At 39.3% G+C, this 20321-nt stretch overlaps 1 protein-coding gene across 8 annotated transcripts in view; it reads right to left on the reverse strand.

Annotated features, from left to right (window-relative positions):
- ABI1 (abl interactor 1) overlaps positions 1 to 20321 on the reverse strand; it is a 123795-nt gene that overhangs the window by 94520 nt on the left and 8954 nt on the right. The gene's annotated exons all lie outside the window — the stretch shown is intronic.

A 20321-nucleotide genomic window follows, 5' to 3' on the forward strand; every position in this document is an offset into this window, starting at 1 on the left:
CCTGGGATTGAGTCCCGCATTGGGCTCCTTGCTCAGCAGGGAGCCTGCTTCTCTCTCTGCCTCTGCCTGCCTCTCTGCCTGCTTGTGTGCTCTCTCTCTTTCTTTCTGACAAATAAATATATAAATCTTTTTTAAAAATTTAAATAAAAAAAATCCTTGATTATGTATGGAACAATATATCCCAAATAGCCAAAGGAATCCTAAGAAAAAAGAACAAAGGTGGATGCATCACACTTCCTGATTTATTTTTTAAGATTTTATTTATTTATTTAACAGACAGAGATCACAAGTAGGCAGAGAGGCAGGTAGAGAGAGAGGGGGAAGCAGGCTCCCTGCCAAGCAGAGAGCCCAATATGGGGCTCAATCCCAGGACCCTAAGACCATGACCTGAGCCGAAGGAAGAGGCTTTAACCCACTGAGCCACCCAGGCGCCCCCACACTTCCTGATTTTAAACAGTATTACAAAGTTATACTAATCCAAAAAGTATGGCACTGGAATAAAAACAGACACACAGACCAGTGGAACAGAATTGAGAATCCAGAAATAAACCCTCACATATATAGTCTGGTAACATTGGACAAGGGAGTCAAGAACACTCAGTGAAGAAAAAATAATCTCCTCAATAAATGGTGTTGGGGAAAACTTGATATTCACATGCAAAAGAATGAAATTAAACCCCTATCTTACACCATTCATAAGAATTAACTCAAAGTTTGCAACAATGTGGATAGAATTAGTGGGTATTATGCTAAGTGAAATAGGTCAGAGGAAAACAATTATATCTCACTGATATGTGGAATTTAAGAAACAAAATAGAGGATTATAGGGGAAGAGAGGAAAAAATAAAAGATGAAACCAGGGAGGGAGATAAACCATAAGAGACTCTTAAACATAGGAAACCAACTGGTTATCAACAGGGTTGCTGGAGGGGTGGGGGGTGGAAGGATGGGATAACTGGGTGATGGACATTAAGGAGGCATGTGATGTAATGAGCACTGGGTATTATACAAGGCTGATGAATCACAGACCTGCACCTCTGAAATCAATAATACATTGTATGTTAATTTTAAAAAATTAACTCTCGGGGCGCCTGGGTGGCTCAGTTGGTCGAGCGACTGCCTTCAGCTGAGGTCATGATCCTGGACTTCCAGGATCGAGTCCTGCATCGGGCTCCCAGCTCCTTGGGGTGTCTGCTTCTCCCTCTGACCTTCTCCTCCCTTATGCTATCTCTCACTCATTCTCTCTCAAATAAATAAATAAAAATCTTAAAAAAAAAAATTAACTCTTTAAAAAGGATTAGAGATTTAAACATAAGACCTGAAACTATAGAAGAAAACATAGCGGAAAAGCTCCCTGACATTAATCCTAACAATGGCTTTTTTGAATAGGATACAAAAATCAGGGGCACCTGGGTGGCTCAGTGGGTTAAAGCCTCTGCCTTCAGCTCAGGTCATGATCCCAGGGTTCTGGGATTGAGCACTGCATGGGGCTCTCTGCTCAGGAGGGAGCCTGCTTCCCTCCCTCTCTCTCTGCCTGCCTCTCTGCCTACTTGTGATCTCTGTCAAATAAATAAATAAAATCTAAAAAAAAAAAAAAAAAAAAGACACAAAAATCACCAGCAACAAAAGCAAAAATAAGTAAGTGGAACTGCATCAAACTAAAAAGCTACAGCAAAGCAAAAAACATCACAAGAACAAAAAAAGAAAACCACACACAAAAATCAACAGAATGGTAAGGCAACCTACAGAATAGGAGACAGTATTTGCAAACCCAAAATGTGTATGTATATATATGTATATATATACGGAATTCCTGCAATTCAACAGCAAGCAAGCAAGCAAGCACGCAAGCAAATAAATAAGGCAGAGAACCCGAAGAGTTTTCCAAAGAAGACATACAAATGGCCAAAAAGTACATGAAAAGATGCTCAATACCACTAATCACCAGAACGAGGCAAATCAGCGGTGACTGGCTCAGTCAGGAGTGAATGAGACTCCTGATCTCAGAGTTATGAGTTCAAGCCCCATACTGGGTGTAGAGATTATTTCAAACAAATTTATTAAAATTTTTTTTAAAAAGAAGAAAAAAAGGCAGAAAATAACCTTAAAAAATACAAATCAAAACCATAATGAGGTATCACATCACACCTATTAGAATGGCTGTCATCAAAAAGACAAGACATGGGACACCTGGGTGGCTCAGTGGGTTGAATGTCCTACTCTTGATCTCAACTCAGTTCTTGATCTCAAGGTTGTAAGTTCAAGCCCCACGCTGGGCTCCACACTGGGCATGGAGTCTACTTTAAAGAAACAAAAACAAAAAAAATATCGATAAGACATAACAAGCACTGGTGAGGACGTGGAGGAAAAGAAAACCTTTTGGCATGTGACCAACTAGTGTGTGTAAACTGGTGCAGTCACTACGGAAAACACTATGAAGGTTCCCCCCAAAAATAAAAATAAATTACTATGTGACCCAGAAATCCAACCTCTAGGTATATATCCAAATGAAATGAAATCAGGATTTTGGAGAGATAGCTACACTCCTACATTCACTGTAACATTATTCATAATATCCAAGATATGGAAACTAAAGTGTTCATAGATGAATGGATAAAGATGTGGTACATACAAACACACATAGAGAACTATATTTGGCCATGAGAAACGGGAAATCCTGCCATTTGCAACAACATAGGATGGACCTTCCGGGCATGGGTATACCATAAAAAACTATATGGTACCAACTTACATGTGAAAAAAAAATTTTTTTTATTTATTTTTTTTAAAGATTTTATTTATTTATTTGACCGACAGAGATCACAAGTAGGCAGAGAGGCAGTCAGAGAGAGGAGGAAGCAGGCTCCATGCTGAGCAGAGAGCCTGATGCGGGGTTCAATCCCAGGACCCTGGGATCATGACCTGACCCAAAGGCAGAGGCTTTAACCCACTGAGCCACCCAGGTGCCCCACATGTGAAATTTTTAAAAAGCTTAAGTCATAGAAACAGTTTACAGTGGTTGCCAAGGGTAGGGGTACGAGGAATGGGGAGATGTGGGTAAAGCATACAAACCTCCAGTTATGAGATGAGTAAGTTGTGGGGAATCTAATGTACAGCATGTGACAACAGTATTAATAATACTGTGTCATATAGCTGAAAAGTTGCTGAGAGTGGATTTTAAAGGCTCTAACCACAAAACAAAGTGGTAATTATGTGAGATGATGGAGGTGTTAACTAACCCTCTTATGGTAATCATTCTGTAATGTATATGTGTACCAAATCATCACATTGTACACTTTAAATTCATACCATGTTGCATGTCAATTATATCTCAGTGTACCTGGAAAAAAATTTAATAAATAAGAAAAATTTATATGGAGAGGCAAAAGACCTAGAATAGCCAATACACAATTTTGAGAACAAAGTTGGAGAACTGACACTATCCAACTTCAAGATTTACTGTAAAGCTACAGTAATCAAGACTGTGTAATACTGGCAAAAGAATAAAAATACAAGGGCGCCTGGGTGGCTCAGTGGGTTAAAGCCTCTGCCTTCGGCTCGGGTCATGATCCCAGGGTCCTGGGATCAAGCCCTGCGTCGGACTCTCTGCTCAGCGGGGAGCCTGCTTCCCTTCCTCTCTCTCTCTCTCTCTGCCTACTTGTGATCTCTGTCAAATAAATAAATAAAATCTTTAAAAAAAAAAAAAGAATAGAAATACAGATCAAAAGAACAGAATACAGTCTCCAGAAATTGGCCCATATAAATACCAGCAATTGAGCTTTGATAAGGGAGCAAAGGCAATACAATGGAGCAAGACAATTCTTTTCAACAAATGGTGCTGGAACACATGGACATCCACGAGCAAAAAAACGAATCTAAACAAAGCCCTTACATCCTTCACAACAATTAACTTAAAATTTATTACAGACCTACTAAAATGTAAAACCTCAAAATATAAAACTCCTTCCTAGAAGGTAACACGAAGAAAATCTAGGTGACCTTGGGTTTGGCAATGACTTTTTAGATAGGTCATAATGCAAAAAATGATTAAGTTGGACTTCATTAAAATTAAAAATTTCTAAGAAATTTAATTAAAAATTTCCGCCCTGCAAAGACACTGTCGAGAGAATGAAAAGACAAGCCACAGAATGGGAGAAAATATTTGCAAAGCATTCCTGATGAAGATTATTATCCAAAAAAATACAAAGAACTGTTAAAACTCAACAATCCAATTAAAAATGGGCCAAAGACCTTACGAAGATACACAGAAAATAAGCTTATGAAAATATGCTCCACATCATACGTCATCAGGAAATGCAATTTAAAACAAGTTATCACAGGGCGCCTGGGTGGCTCAGTCAGTTAACCATCTGCCTTCGGCTCAGGTCATGATTCCAGAGTCCTGGGAATGAACCCCTCATCAGGCTCCCTGCTCAGTTGGGAGCCTGCTTCTCCCTCTCTCTCTGCCTGTGGCTTCCCCTGCTTGTGTGTTAACATGCACTCTCTATCAAATAAATTAATAAAATCTTTTTTAAAAATAATAAAAAATAAATAAATAAATAAATAATAAAAAATAAATAAAACAAGATATCACTATGTACCTATTAGAATGGCCAAAATCCAGAACAATGACAACACCAAATGCTGATAAGGATACGGGGCAACTAGAACTTTCATTCATCCATGATGGGAATCCAAAACGGTATAGCCATCTTGGACTTCCAAACTATGTACACATAAAAACTTGCACAAAAATGTGCACATCAACTTTTACTCATAATTGCCAAAACTTGGAAGCAACTAAGACGTCCTTCAGTGGGCTGGATAAATAAATTGTAGTACATCCAAACAATGTGATATTATTCAGAACTAAAAACAAATGAGTTATCAAGATAGGAAAAGACATGGAGAAACCTTAAATGCATACTACTATGTGAAAAAAGCCAGTATGAAAAGGGTACATAATGTATGATTCCAACTACTATATGATATTCCTAAAAAAGCAGACCAATGGAGACAGTAAAAAGATCACTGGTTGCCTGGGATTAGAAGGGAGGTATGAAGAGGTGAAGCACAGAGTATTTCCACTCAGTTTTGCTGTGAAATTAAAACTACTCTTGGGGCGCCTGGGTGGCTCAGTGGGTTGAAGCCTCTGCCTTCGGCTCAGGTCATGATCCCAGGGTCCTGGGATCGAGCCCCGCATCGGGCTCTCTGCTCAGCGGGAAGCCTGCTTTCTCCTCTCTCTGCCTGCTTCTCTGCCTACTTGTGATCTCTCTGTCAAATAAATAAATAAAATCTTTAAAAAAAAAAAAAAAGTCCATTTTAAAAGGAGCACCTGGGTGGTTCAGTCAATTAAGCATCTGCCTTTGGTTCAGGTCATGATCCCACAGTCCTGGGATCAAGACCACATCATGCTCCCTACCCAGCGGGGAGCTTCCTTCTCCATCTCCCTCTGAAGAGAGTGTTCTTTCTCACTCTCAAATAAATGAATAAAATCTTAAAAATATATATATTAAAAACAAATGAAAGTCTATTTTTTAAAAAAAGGGAAGAAATCCATTAACCTCAATATGTTAACTCAAACGTAGTTTTGGTCCATCAGCAATACAGCACAGTCACTAACGTTCAGCCTGTAGAACAGGGCTCTACAAACTATGATCCTTGGGCTAAACAGTTGCTCCTATTTTTGCACATAAAGTTTTATTAGAACACAGTCATACCTATTAATTTACATATCATCTCTGGCCTTCTTACTCCAAATGCAGAGTTGAGTAGTTATGACAGATTATACAGCCGGCAAAGCCTAAAATAATTACTATCCAGCCCTTTGATGAAAACATCCTGCTCTAGAACAAGTGATTCTCAACCCTCAGAGGATATCACACCTTCTGGTGAGCTTTTTAAAAAAATTCAGAGGCCTGGACTTGATTTAATCCTCATTTCCCCTTAAAAAGACTACAATTTCATTGGTCTGGGGTAAGGCCATTAGCTATTACTATATCAGTACAAAAAATGTGTACGAAACAGCAAAATATATGAGATAAAAGTCAGAACATCCAATAATATAAAGATAAAGGCAGGACATTAATACACAGACCACAGAGACCACACAGTCCTAGTTAATAAACTGGAGTCATAAGTTTGGCTCTGAGCTCTATGAAACCATAAAGAAAAAGAAACAAGATCATATGTAATTTATAGTATTCATGAAGCCAAAACATCTTTGTGGAACCAAATTTTCTAGGACTTGTCTGATTGCAAAAGGAAAGTTTTACTGCAATTCGTCTCAGTGATGTAAATATATTATTTACTCTTCTTCTCACCTTAAACCATCTCACCTCTTCACTCAAAGCCAAAATAAAGAACAAAAACCCAGACAGAAGAATTTTCATATAGATGGTACCATGCTGCCTTTCTTCCTTTCTCCGTGTGTGTGAGTGTGTGTGTGTGTTTCTTCGTGTGTGTGTATTTGTGTGTGTTTGTTTTGGGTGGGCAGAAGTAAGGAATAAGGATGAGTGGAAGAAATGTACAAATGAATTGGAGATAGTGGTTTTACATTCCACAAGATACTAATAAACACTAATAATAAATCCACTAGTGCAAGCAGTCCTAAGTCTTCACACTTAGTTCACATAAAAATGATCTATTTAGACCTATAAACCAATTCTCTGGCATTTACCCACTTATTCATTGGTATCTGCTGATTATGCTAAATGTATGCAGACAAAAGAACAGAATACCGATCAGGACACAGCAATAGCACAATTTCATCTTATCGGTGTTAAATTTAAAACATGGCTTTTCTGTTTTCAAATGTGGAAACACTGAACTGGTTATCCACAGTTTAATGACAGCAGTCTGCCTGGTTTAGGGGTGTTTGTTTTTTTCTTTTGTCTACTTTTCAGTTTTTTCTTTGTGTGTGTCTATTTTTTGACTAGAGATCTCATCTCCTCCACTACTCTCCCTTACATCTGACACTATCAAAAGCAAACTACTTGCAGCTCTCTCAAACATGCACTGGTACACATGCTGTTCCTACTACCTACCTCCTTTGTTTCCCAACCTCCCTTGTCCCTGAATTCTTTAAACTCATGACTCGGCTAAACTCAGTCTTTATGAGAAGCCTTCCCTGAAACCCCTAAACACTGAACTGCTCCTTAGAAGTCTCTCTAAAAGTTTCTTTTTGAAAGGGACGATTCTCACTCCACATAAGTCGCACATGTTTTGGAAGTATTTATAAAAGATTTTAGATCCCTAAAAACGTCAACATCTATAAAACAGAACATTATGAAAGAACATCAAAATTAACATGAAAAGGAGAAACTTGCACCTCAACCTCATGTCATAATACTATATAGCCAGAAACCTTGGAGCACCTTTTCTCTCTTTCCTCCTTCTCCCAGCTCCTGCCCACACAGCCAGCTAACAGTCAAGCCTTATTCCTATTTTCCAACCCACTGCTCTGGCAATCAATTCAACTGTGGAGGAGAAAAACCTGGGAAGTGTCGGAACCAACTGTGTACAAACGGTTGAAAAGAGAGCGTCTAATGATTCACTTCTGTGACTGAAAATTACCTTCTGTAGGCCTAATAGCTTTATGCTGGAGGAGAATGGCTACAGGTAAAAATAAGTCATCTCTGAGTTCTCCTTTCCCCTATCTACCCATATCCCCCTCACCAAGATTTCCCGATACTTGCATTTATTCCTTCCTTTTCAATCATAACTGCAGCTATCTCCATTCAAGAAATAATCTTTGCATCTGGACAAATTTAAGTCCTTTAACTAGTCATTAGCCACTCAGTCTGTCTCTTCACTAATCCATACTGTACCAATGCCAGATGAATCTTCCCAAACCACCTCAACCTTTTTTTTTTTTTTTAAGATTTTATTTATTCATTTGACAGACAAAGATCACAAGTAGGCAGAAAGGCAGGCAGAGAGAGAGAGGATGAAGTAGGCTCCCCTCCGAGCAGAGAGTCTGATGCTGGGCTCAATCCCAGGACCCTGGGATCATGACCTGAGCCGAAGGCAGAGGCTTAACCCACTGAGCCATCCAGGTGCCCCTAGTCAATGATTTTTTACATAATAGTATCACATATAATACACAACAAAACACGACATCACAGTATTTAGCAACATCTTTCATAGACAGTAAATATTTGTTGAATATCAAATTAACTACTTGTTGAACTACTTCTAACATTCCTATAGCATCAAACACTCCTTTTTCTAAAAAAGAAAAGCAGCCACAGCCCACCATAATGATTCCAGGCACTAGAGATTCTAGCTAATTCACCACCACTTGCTACCATCAACTCTAAACTAGCCTCCCCACAATCTCCTGAGCTCCTCCCAATCCATACACAGGCCTCCTTCCAATCTGTTCTCCACTCTTAACATGAGTAACCTTTTTTTTTAAAAAAAGATTTTATTTATTTGACAGACAGAGATCACAAGTAGGCAGAGAGGCAGGCAGAGAGACAGGAGGAAGCAGGCTCCCTGCCGAGCGGAGAGCCCGATGTGGGGCTCAATCCCAGGACCCTGGGATCACGACCCAAGCTGAAGGCAGCGGCTTTAACCCACTGACCCACCCAGGCGCCCCATGAGTAACCTTTTTAAAAACTAAAAATAATGTCATCCCATTGCTTAAAACTTTCAATGTCTGTTCATCAGCATCATAAAAAAAGACCAACATCCTTAACACAGCCTATAAAGCTTTATTTGATCTAATCCTTACCTAACTCCTCAAAGGTCACTCTCCCCCTCTTTGCTCACTATACCCTAAAGCACACACAGGTCTTTATCTCGTTCAAAATCACTCTGCTCTCGCTACCTTTGGACCTATAGAGAAAAGGTTTCTGTTCCCTCCAGTAAGCACATTGTTTTTCCTTCCCTCAAAACTTCTTGGTGAACATATAATTCACTCTTCAGATTTCAACTCCAACATTACTTCTTTGACTAAGCTAGGTGGGGCACCTTATATATATCCTTGGGTCAACCTGTACTTCCCTAGATAAAGTTTATTGAAGTATGTGATTTATTGGGGAGGGAGGCAGAGATACTCTTAAAGAAGAGATTATATCCGATTCACATAACATACTCTAGAAAGTAATAAGCAGTAAAAAGTTTTTGAATAAACAGGTGACAATATATTCTGTCACACTGTGAACTACATTACATACAATTACACATATTTCATTTTACTGATCATTTCTCTTAGAACTTGGGATCCTATAAAATTTTGCCAATTTTCTTTAGGACCTTTATGTTATCCTCTGAATATTGTGAAAGAAAGGGCACATCAGGGCACCTGGGTGGCTCAGTCGGTTAGATGTCTGCTTCAGGAACTGAGCCCCATGTCGGGCTCCCTGCTAAGCAGGGAGCCTGCTTCTCCCTCTCCTCCCCACCATGTGTGTGTGCGCGCGCGCGCGCGCTCTAATAAATAAATAAATAAAAGCTTTTAAAATGAGGGACATATCACCAGGTTGTCTTCCCACTATTCACAGTAAAATCTGAAGAGTATTATCAATTGAATATTAATTTTAATGGAACACAGTGCTAAAAAAAAAAAAAAAAGCTTCTCAAACTTTCTGAAAGAAAAATGGTTTAAAAGAGAAATGAAGGGCGCCTGGGTGGCTCAGTGGGTTAAAGCCTCTGCCTCCAGCACAGGTCATGATCCCAGGGTCCTGGGATTGAGCCCCGCATTGGGCTCTGCTCAGCAGGGAGCTTGCTTCCCTCTCCCTCTTTGCCTGCCTCTCTGCCTATTTGCGATCTGTCCAAAACAAAAAAAAAGGGGAAATGAATTAACCCGAAGTCTTTTTCATGAAAAGCATAATAATATAGAACAGTGGAACACCTGGGTGGCTCAGTCCATTAAGCATGTGCCTTCAGCACAGGTCACGATCCCAGGGTCCTGAGATCCAGCACCACACTGGGCTCCTTGCTCAGTAGGATGCCCGCTTCTCCCTCTGCCTGGATACACTCCGTCTGACAAACAAATTTTTTTTAAGAACCAAAAAAAAAAAAAAATTAAAAAATTAATATATATATATACATGCATATATATATATATTAGGGGGAAATGCCAGGAAACAGCTAAAACAAAAGCAAATCCCTCTATTTTTTTCTTTTCTACACTTTATTTTTATTTTTTGGACATAAATACATATATAATGTATTTGAGTCCCACATCGGGCTCCTTGCTCAGTGGGGTGCCTGCGTCTCCCTCTGCCTGCTGCTCCCCCCTGCCTGGGCACATTCCCTCCCTGGCAAATAAATTTTTTAAAAAATCTTTAAAAAAATATGTACCATGGGACAATACCAACAACAGGTATCTTCAAATCTAACTTGGAACATACTCAAATTAGAAATAAGTGATTATTGTATCACTTTAAAACTAGTATTTCATACTGCTTCATTATAATCATATAATTTGAACGACTTCCTATTAAATAAATTTATTCCAACGTATTACAAAATTTTTAGCATTACTGAAATTTGGAGAAAACACATATGAAACTTTTTTTTTGAAGATTTTATTTATTTATTTGACAGAGAGATAGCCAGAGAGGGAACACAAGCAGAGAGAGTGGCAGAGGGAGAAACAGGCTCCCCACTGAGCAGGAAGCCCGATGCCATGCGAGACTCAATCCCAGGACCCCAGGATCATGAGCTGAACGGAAGGCAGACGCTTAACGACTGTGCCACTCAGGCATGAAACTTTTTAAAGTATTCAAAATTAGTGCTACCGAGAAGTAAAATAGACCAGTAGTAAGACTCAGAATATAAAAACTACCCAAATAATTTACACAGTATATGCAATGCTAAGAGAATTCCTACCTAAGGAAATTTAAATTAAATTTAAATAAAAATTAAATTCCTACAAAAGGAAAAAAAAATGAGGTATTATCCAAGCTATTTAGTGAGAGATGCCCAATACACATAGTGCTATACAGTTATATTTAAAATTCAGACTATTATTACCACAAACAGAAGACATTAAGACTACTAAACCAATTATTTTTACCAAGTTTCTCAAAGTGTGGTCTGCAGACCTCTCAAGGTGCCTAAGACCTTTTTCAGAGGTTCACAAGGTCAAAAATATTTTCACAATAATACTGATGTTATTTGCCTTCTTTTCCATTTATATTTGCAACAATGGTGATAAAGCAAAGATGACAAACCACCAGCCTTCTAGCATGAATCAAGTCAGTACCACCAGCCGTACTAACAACTGTTGTGTTGTTTTTGTGTTTTTTTAGATTTTATTTATTTCACAGAGAGAGACAGAGATCACAAGTAGGTAGAGCAGCAGGCAGGCAGAGAGGGGGAAGCAGGCTCCCCGCTGAGCAGAGAGCCTGCTGTAGGGCTAAATCCCAGGACCCTGAGATCATGACCTGAGCTGAAGGCAGAGGGTTAACCCACTTAGCCACCCAGACCCCCCAACTGTTGTGTTCTATACTGATAACCGCTCACGGGGCGGGGGGGTGGGGGGAGACGGACGGAAAGCTTCATTTAAAATGGTTCTTGAAGGGGCGCCTGGGTGGCTCAGTGGTTTAGGCTTCTGCCTTCGGCTCGGGTCATGATCTCAGGGTCCTGGGATCGAGCCCCGCGTCGGGCTCTCTGCTCAGGAGGAGCCTGCTTCCCCGCTCTCTGTCTGCCTCTCTGCCTAGCTCTGATTTCTGTCAAATAAATAAAATTAAAAAAAAAAAAAAATAAAAATAAAAAAAATAAAATGGTTCTTGAAGAAAGAGGAAAAAAATACTAAATCCACTAAATCTTGGCCCTTTAGATGACTTTTAATATTCTATGTGACAAAATGGGGAGTAAACATAAAATACTTATGCATTCTAAGTATGATGGTTGCCTTTAGGAAAAAGCACTTTTGCGATTTATCTGCAAGCTGAAAAGCCACTTTTCCATGGAACTTCAAAAACTTCAAAAACGAGCTCATTGGTACTTCAAAAAACAACTGACAAACTATGGTTATTAAGATGAGTCTACCACTTCAAAGAAAATAATTGATAATATTTGTTGCCAATGCAAAATTCAACCTTTCAAGCATAAATTACAATTTTTGAAAATCTATCCATCAACATGGGCTTGAAAGCTCTTCGCTACTTTTCCAAATGACTTATACAACAATTTCTAGTGTAATGGAGTACAAAATGTTTACTGATATGATTTCAGAGTCCACACCAACCTTTAGGAAACTATTATGTGCCAAGTTCTGTTGAAATACCAACAAAATTACCCACAATTATATGCACAAAATACTCCTCCCGAATCCAACTCCTACTGTATGAAGCCAGATTTTCTCATATTCTTCTACCAAAATATCTTAACAGATTGAGTGCAGAAGCAGATGAAAATTTAGCTATTAGCTAGTCACTAAAGAGATCTGCAATAATGTAAAATAATGCCACTCTTCCTATTAAACACAATTTTTTTGTTTTGGAAAATTATGGTTATTTTTCAAAAAATATATTATTTACATTAACAATATTAAATTCATTGCATGTTATTTTAACTGAATTAATAATTATTTTAAACTTGGTCTTAATTTTTCATACAAAATTTGATACAATATAAATATTGATATAACTCATCTAAAGAAAAGTTCTCTAAGGACATCTATACTTCAGGAGTATAAAGGAGTCCTGAGACCATACGTTTCAGTACTATTGACCTATACTGCAGAAAACTGGTCCAAGAGAAAGAAAAAGACATCCTAACACATCCTCCCCTACATTTTCTCTCTTCAGGAAGACTTGAAAAAATTGATTTTAACAAAAAGGCTTTAAGAATGTTTAAGATCACAGCTCCTAAAAACTGGAATTAAATCATCTCCTGAACAATCTGTTTATTCTGTGTCTTGATACCTTAATTATAACAAAGTAAACATTGAAACATAATTATCTGCTAATGACACAATGGAAGGAACAAGTGTAAGTAACTCAGAGATTTGTTTTTATTTTGGAGAAAACTGAAGAACTCAGAAACTAATGAAAAACACCAGAATTGTCAGGCTGAAAGTCATATACACAGGAACAAACTTTACTAAAAACCATCAGAATTGTCAAATCTGGGGATTAAGTAGTGTACTTGTCACCAGGAATATCGATCGGGTGATGCATAGAACTGCTGAATCACTATATTGTACACCTGAAATTACGATAACACTGTATTAAATAACTGGAATTAAAACTTAAAAACTTTTTTTAAAAATAGGGGTGCCTGGGTAGCTCGGTCAGTTAAAGCATCTGCCTTGGGCTCAGGTCATGATTTCCTGGTTCTGGGGAAGAGCCCCAGGTCACGTTCCCTGCTCAGTGGGGAGTCTGCTTTTCCCTCTCCGTCCACCCTTCCCCCCACTGATGCACGTGCTCTCTCTCAAGTAAATAAATTCTTTAAAAAAAAAACAAAAACCTCTTTTAAATAAAAATAAATAATTGTCACTCTGGACATAAGCTAATTCAAATTGGCCCTTTCACAGAAGGTAAATGAGAGTTAAAGGCTGGTTACAATATAACTAATTCATGATGGAATGAAGACAAGCTTCACACTTCACAAGAATTTATGAGCCAGGTATTGAGAAGGCACTGGAGCTATGGGAATAAACAAGACAAAGCTGGTCTTGCTTTCTTGGAGTTTGGCATCTGTGTCAAACAGGTACACTGAGTGCTACAGAGAATACAGGATTCTATGCGAGCATTTAAAAGGGTATAAACTGACCTGATGTGACAGGGAAGAGGTTTCTAAGGAAGTAACCTCCTTGTAAGTGTCATCTACCAACATCCAACAGACTGAGAAACTCTAAAATCTAACTCGCTAATTCACCACTATGCATATCATTTTTCTTAGTGATGTCAACATATACTCAGATAATCCACCAAAAACCTTTGCCTTTCACTTGACCTCCTGAACTGAAATAATTTTTTCTTCACCACAGTAAAAATTCCCATGATCATCACAAGGAATTACACCAATTTCAAAAATTTAGATTTCAAAAATCCCACATTCCAAACACACAACTTTCATCTCTACAATTTACTTATTACTCTAGTACCTCAATTCCACCTATCCTTTCATACCACAGCACTTCCCACCCATTAATCCCCCCAGTTTTTCACTATCCATGTCCCAACTAAGATGTGCTGTTAAGTATAAAATACATCAGATTCCAAATACTTAGTATTAAAAAAAAAAAGAATGTAAAATATCCTTTTAACTATGCTGTTTCCTGAAATAATTATTTTGGATGCACTGGGTTATTAAAAATTAATTTCAACCTACTTCTTCATACTTTTTTAATATGGCTATTAGAAAATTTTTACATTACATATGTGCCTCACATTGTATTTCTGTGAGACAGTGCTAATCTATTCTGTGATAACGCCTAAACACTGATCACCAACTCTGACTCTTTCCTAAGCTCCAGAATGACCATCCGGCCTATCTGGTTGTCAACTGGTATCTCATACTTAACAACCAGTACTCTTGATATCCTCCCACACATGTACTACCATCCACCGACATACTTAGAAAAAACTTAAACTAGGAGTCATCCTTAGACTCCTGTTTTCCTCATACCCCATATTCAATCCACCATAAGCCCTGTCCAGCTCTGCCTTAAACATATCCAAGCTCGTGGCGCCTGGGTGGCTCAGTGGGTTAAACCGTCTGCCTTCGGCTCGGGTCATGATCCCAGGGTTCTGGGATCCAGGCCCGCACAGGGCTCTCTGCTCAGCAGGGAGCCTGCTTTCCGCCCCCCTCTCTGCCTGCCTCTCTGCCTACTTGTGATCTCTGTCAAATAAATAAATAAAATCTTAAAAAACAAAACAAAACAAAACCCAAGCTCTCCCCTTAATTCCCCACCCCACACTAAAGTACAAGCAATTCTCATTTCCTGCCTGGAAAACCAGGATATTCTCCCTGCTGGCTGATTCTACTCTTGCCTTCCCTTCAGTATGTTTTCCACTCAGTAGCCTGAACGATTCTTTTAAAAAGTAAATCAAGTACTCTAATGATAACCCCAACACACTTTCAATAAAATCAAACCTCTTTTCAAGGCCTTCAAGGCCCTACATAATCTGGCTCCTGACAATCTCTCAGACCTCTCTCTTACCAGTTTCCCTCTCACTAACTATCCTCTAGCCATATTACCCTTAGAAAGATTTTTCCCATCTTTCGTTTTCCTCAGATCTTCACATAGAAGATGCCATATCTACCCTCCAGGTCTTAGCTCTAATGTCACCTTCTCGGAGTACCACTCCCTAACTTCTTTAAATAAGTCCTCTTTCCAATTCAAATTTTCTGTATTGTCACCCCTATTTAATTATTGTTGGTTTGGGTTTTAAGATTTTATTTATTTATTTGATAGAGACACAGCGAGAGAGGAAACACATGCAGAAGGGGTGGGACACAGGCCTCAATCCCAGGACCCTGGGATCATGACCTGAGCTGACGGTAGACACTTAATGACTGAGCCACCCAAGCGTCCCCTGTTTTTTGGTTTTTTTTTTAAACCAGGTCAGTGTAATATTAGGTTCATTTGCTCTGCTGTATTTAATTTTTTTTAGTATAACTGACACACAATGTTACAGTAGTTTCAGGTGTACAACACAGTAATTCCAGAGAAGCCTATACATTATGCTATGCTCACCACGAGTGTAGCTACCATCTGTCACCATGCAGTACTATGACAACATCATTAACTATATTCCCTATGCCGTGCCTTTTATTCCTAGGACTTATTCATCCCATAACTGGAAGCCTGTACCTCCCACTCCCTTTCATCCATTTTGCCCACACTCCCTTCCCTCTGGCAACCATCACTTTGTTCTGTTTGTATTTACAAGAGTTAAATCCTATGGTATTTTTCTTGGTCTGATTTTTTCACTTATCATTATACCCTTAAGTTCATCCACGTTGTCACAAATGGCAAATTCTCATCCTTTTCATGGCTGAGTAATATTCCATTATGTGAGTGTGTGTGTGTGTGTGTGTGTGTATACCACATCTTCCTTAACACACCTACCGATGGACATTTAGACTGCTTCCATATCTTGGCTATTGTAAATAATGCTGAATAAACACAGGAGTGCACATATCTTTTCAAATCAGTGTTTTCATTTTCTTTGGGTAAATACCCAGTAGTGAAATTATTGGATCATAAAATATTTCTATTTTTAATTTTTTGAGGAGCTTACATACAGTTTTCCACAGTAGCTGTACCAATTTACATTCCCACCAACAGAGCACAGGGCTCCTTTTTCTCCACATCCTCACCAACACTTGTTATTTCTTGTCTTTGGTGAGTCAAACCATTCTGACAGGTGTAAGTGATATCTCATTGTGGTTTTGATTTGCATTTCCCTGATGACTGGCAATGCTGAGGATCTTTCCATGTGTCTGTTACCCATCTGTACATCTTCTCTGGAAAAATATCAATTCGGGTCCTTTACCCATTTTTTAAATCACTTTGTTTTCTCATTTCATTTTCCAAACAGCACTTCTCCCTATCTAAAACCGTCTTATCTTTTGGTGTTTATTGTCTGCCTCATCTTTATAAGGAAAACTTCATAAGGGTAGGTACTTGGCCTTACTATAGTATCTCTGGGACCTAAGAGTACCTGACACATGGTAGATACTCAAAGAATTTTATCAAGTGAAGAATGAATAAGTACAGTAATTTTCCCTGAACTATGAGACCTGACAAATGGTAATATTCAGACTGAGAGGAACAACTTTTCTAGTGAGAGAACGACATCTGCAAAGGCAGAAAACAATGAAATTTCAAAAACTGAAAGGTCAATATAACTGTAAGGTAATGGAATGAAAGCAGCAAGACTAGAAAAATAGGAGCTATGCTATATGCAGCCTCTTAGGACTTACTGTGAGACTGTATACTCATGGGGAATCACTGAAAGATCTTTAAGAAGGGAGTGCCATGATCAGATTTCTCTTTTGAAAATACCACTTGAGCCACAGTATAGATAGATAATGGGACTGTGATCAGGGGAAGATGTGTGGTGATGTAAAGACAATTAGAAGCTATAGCAGTTGTCTAAGCTTTACACTGGGATGGTAAAGACAGAATAGGCCAATTTAGGAGATACTTAAGAATCAACTGGTGGGGCGCCTGGGTGGCTCAGTGGGTTAAGCCTCTGCCTTCGGCTCGGGTCATGATCCCAGGATCCTGGGATCGAGCCCCGCATCGGGCTTTCTGCTCAGCAGGGAGCCTGCTACCTCCTCTCTCTCTGCCTACCTCTCTGCCTACTTGTGGTTTCTGTCTGTCAAGTGGATGAATAAAATCTTTAAAAAAAAAAAAAAAAAGAAGAAGAAGAAGAATCAACAGGACCTGTTACAGATGAATTGGGAAGAGAGAACAAAGAGGAATAATGGAGTCAAGAATGATGCCTAGGGCTCCTGGGTGGCTCAGTGGGTTAAAGCCTCTGCCTTCAGTTCAGGTCATAATCCCAGGGTCCTGGTATAGAGCCCCACATGGGGCTCTCTGCTCAGCGGGGAGCCTGCTTCCTCCTCTCTCTCTCTCTGCCTGCCTCTTTGCCTACTTGTGATCTCTGTCTGTCAAATAAATAAATAAATAAATAAAATCTTTTTAAAAAAAAAATGATGCCTAGAGGGCACCTGCCTTCGGCTCAGGTCGTGATCCCAGGGTCTTGGGATGGGGTCCTATATCGGACCCGCTCAGCAGGAAGCCTGCTTCTCCCTCTGCCTTTCTCTCTCATGAATAATTTTTTTAAAATCTTAAAAAAAAAAAAAAAAGAATGATGCCTAGGTTTCTAATAAGTGAGTGAATGCGCAACAGTAAAGGAGACTGGGGAAAGGTGATGAACTCAGTTTGAGGCACTTATGATTCAAACAAGCCGGCTAGGCCTCTTCAATACTTAAAGGTAGGGTGAGGAGTTAGGTATAATAAGTGAAGGGAAGCGGGAGCTACAGTCTTCAAGTTACAGAATGCATTATCACAAGGATAAAAGGTACAGCATAGGGAAGACAGTAAATGATAACAGTAATAGCATTGTATGGGGACAGATGGTAAGTACACTTGTGGTGACCATAGCATAATGTATAGACCTCTCCAGAATCATTACCTGGAACACCTAAACTAATTTAACATGCATCAACTACACCTAAAAAAACAACCACCTAGTACCTTAAAAAATAATAAAATTAGGGGCACCTGGGCAGCTCAGTGGGTTAAGCCTCTGCTTTCGGCTAGAGTCATGGTCTCGGGATCTTGGGGCTGAGCCCCATTTTGGGCGCTCTGCTCGGCAGGGAGCCTGCTTCCCTCTCTCTCTGCCTGCCTCTCTGCCTACCTGTGATCTCTCTGCCAAATAAATAAATAAATAATCTTTAAAAAATAATAATAAAAAAATTAAATTTTAAAAAATATTTAAAGGTAAAGAACAAGGGGCCAGAGAGTAACAGGCAAAGTAGGAAAGAATGTCATCACAAAAGTCAAAGGATTAGCTTTTCCTAAAAAGGGGAAATAGTCAATTGTGTGAAATGATGCTAAGAAGACAAGTAAAAATGAGAACTAAACAGGGGGCAGGCACCTGGGTGGCTCAGTAGTTGGCTGAGCATCCGACTCTTGGTTTCAGCTCAGGTCACGATCTCAGGGTTGTGAGACTGAGCCCCATATTGGGCTTGAGATTCTCTCTCCCTCTGCCCCTCCCACCATGCACGTTGTGTGCTCTCTCTCTCTCTCCAAAATAAACAAACCTTTAAAAAATATCTACCATTAAAAAAAGAGAACTAAAGAGTTCAATGAATTTTGCAGCATGTAGGTTACTGAACACAAATTCAGTGGAGCAGTGACGATGACAAAACAGGTTAAAGAGTGAATGCAAAGTGAGGGATGGAGTTAAGTGTACATGATAATTTTAATAAAACTCTAAGCAAATTAGGTAAGAGGTCAGATACTACATGGATCTATGAAGTCAAAGGATAACTTTCTAATATGGGAAAGAATTGAGATGTTTTGATTCCAAATGCACAAATTCAATAAAGAGAGAAGGAAATACATAGCAAGTGTAAGGCTTCTGAAAGGTTGAGAGAGAATGGCACTCAGAGCAAAGATAAGGACTGACCTTAGCTAGGAGAAATGACCTCTCCATTACAAGAAGGAAGTAGAATAGGTTGGATAAGGACACTAGTAGGCTTGGAGATGCAGTGGTAAGAAATTGTGTGTCATATAATGAGGACTATTTTCTCTATGGACTAAAAGATTAGAAAAGAAAGATTTTAAAATGGAAGAGAAAATTTTAAACAGTTTATGGTGAGCAGAAGAATATACTGATGTGAAAAATACAGTGGGATTGCTGGGCTATGTTAAGGGCCCACTTTTGAGAGGCAACCATGATTTTTAAATGGTACTCATAGAGGCATCTATCTGGGTACCTCAGTCAGTTGGGCACCCAATTCAATCTCGGCTCATATTGTTATCTCAGGGTTGTGAGATGGAGACCCTAGTCCGGCTCTTCACTCAGCAGGGAGTCTGCTTCTCTCTCTCCCCCTCTTCCTCTGCTCCTCCCCCTGCTCATGCTCTCTAAAATAACTAAATCTTCAAAAAAAATTAAAAATAATAAAATGGCACTCATAAACCCTTTCCAGCTACAACTTTTTAAAATAAGTATTTGTGGGGCACCTGGGTGGCTCAGTGGGTTAAGCCTCTGCCTTCGGCTCAGGTCATGATCTCAGGGCCCTGGGATCAAGCCCTGCATCGGGCTGACTACTCAGCAGGGAGCCTGCTTGCCCCTCTCTCTCTGCCTGCCTCTCTGCCTACTTGTGATCTCTCTGTCAAATAAATAATATCTTTAAAAAAATAATAATAGGGGGCGCCTGGGTGGCTCAGTGGGTGAAAGCCTCTGCCTTCCGCTCAGGTCCTGATCCCAGGGTCCTGGGATCGAGCCCCGCATCGGGCTCTCTGCTCATCAGGGAGCCTGCTTCCACCTCTCTCTCTCTGCCTGCCTCTCTGCCTACTTGTGATCTCTGTCAAATAAATAAAATCTTTAAAATAATAATAATAATAAAATAAAATAAGTATTTGTTATTGTCTTAGGTTGCTAATATTTGAACCAAGAAGTATCTTTTTCCAATGTTTACCTTCCTGAAAGACCTTAATTCCCCATGGCACAAATAGAAAGGGTTCTCAAAGTAACACCATGCTTGGGGCATCTGGCTGCTTCAGTCAATGGGGCATACGATTCTTATCTCAGGGTTGTAAGTTCAAGCCTCACGCTGGGTGTAGAGATTACTTAAGAATAAAAATTAAAAGATCTTAAAAAAAAAAAAAGCAC

The sequence above is a fragment of the Martes martes genome (genome assembly GCF_963455335.1).
Source record: "Martes martes genome assembly, chromosome: 8".
In the NCBI taxonomy this organism is placed as follows: domain Eukaryota; kingdom Metazoa; phylum Chordata; class Mammalia; order Carnivora; family Mustelidae; genus Martes; species Martes martes.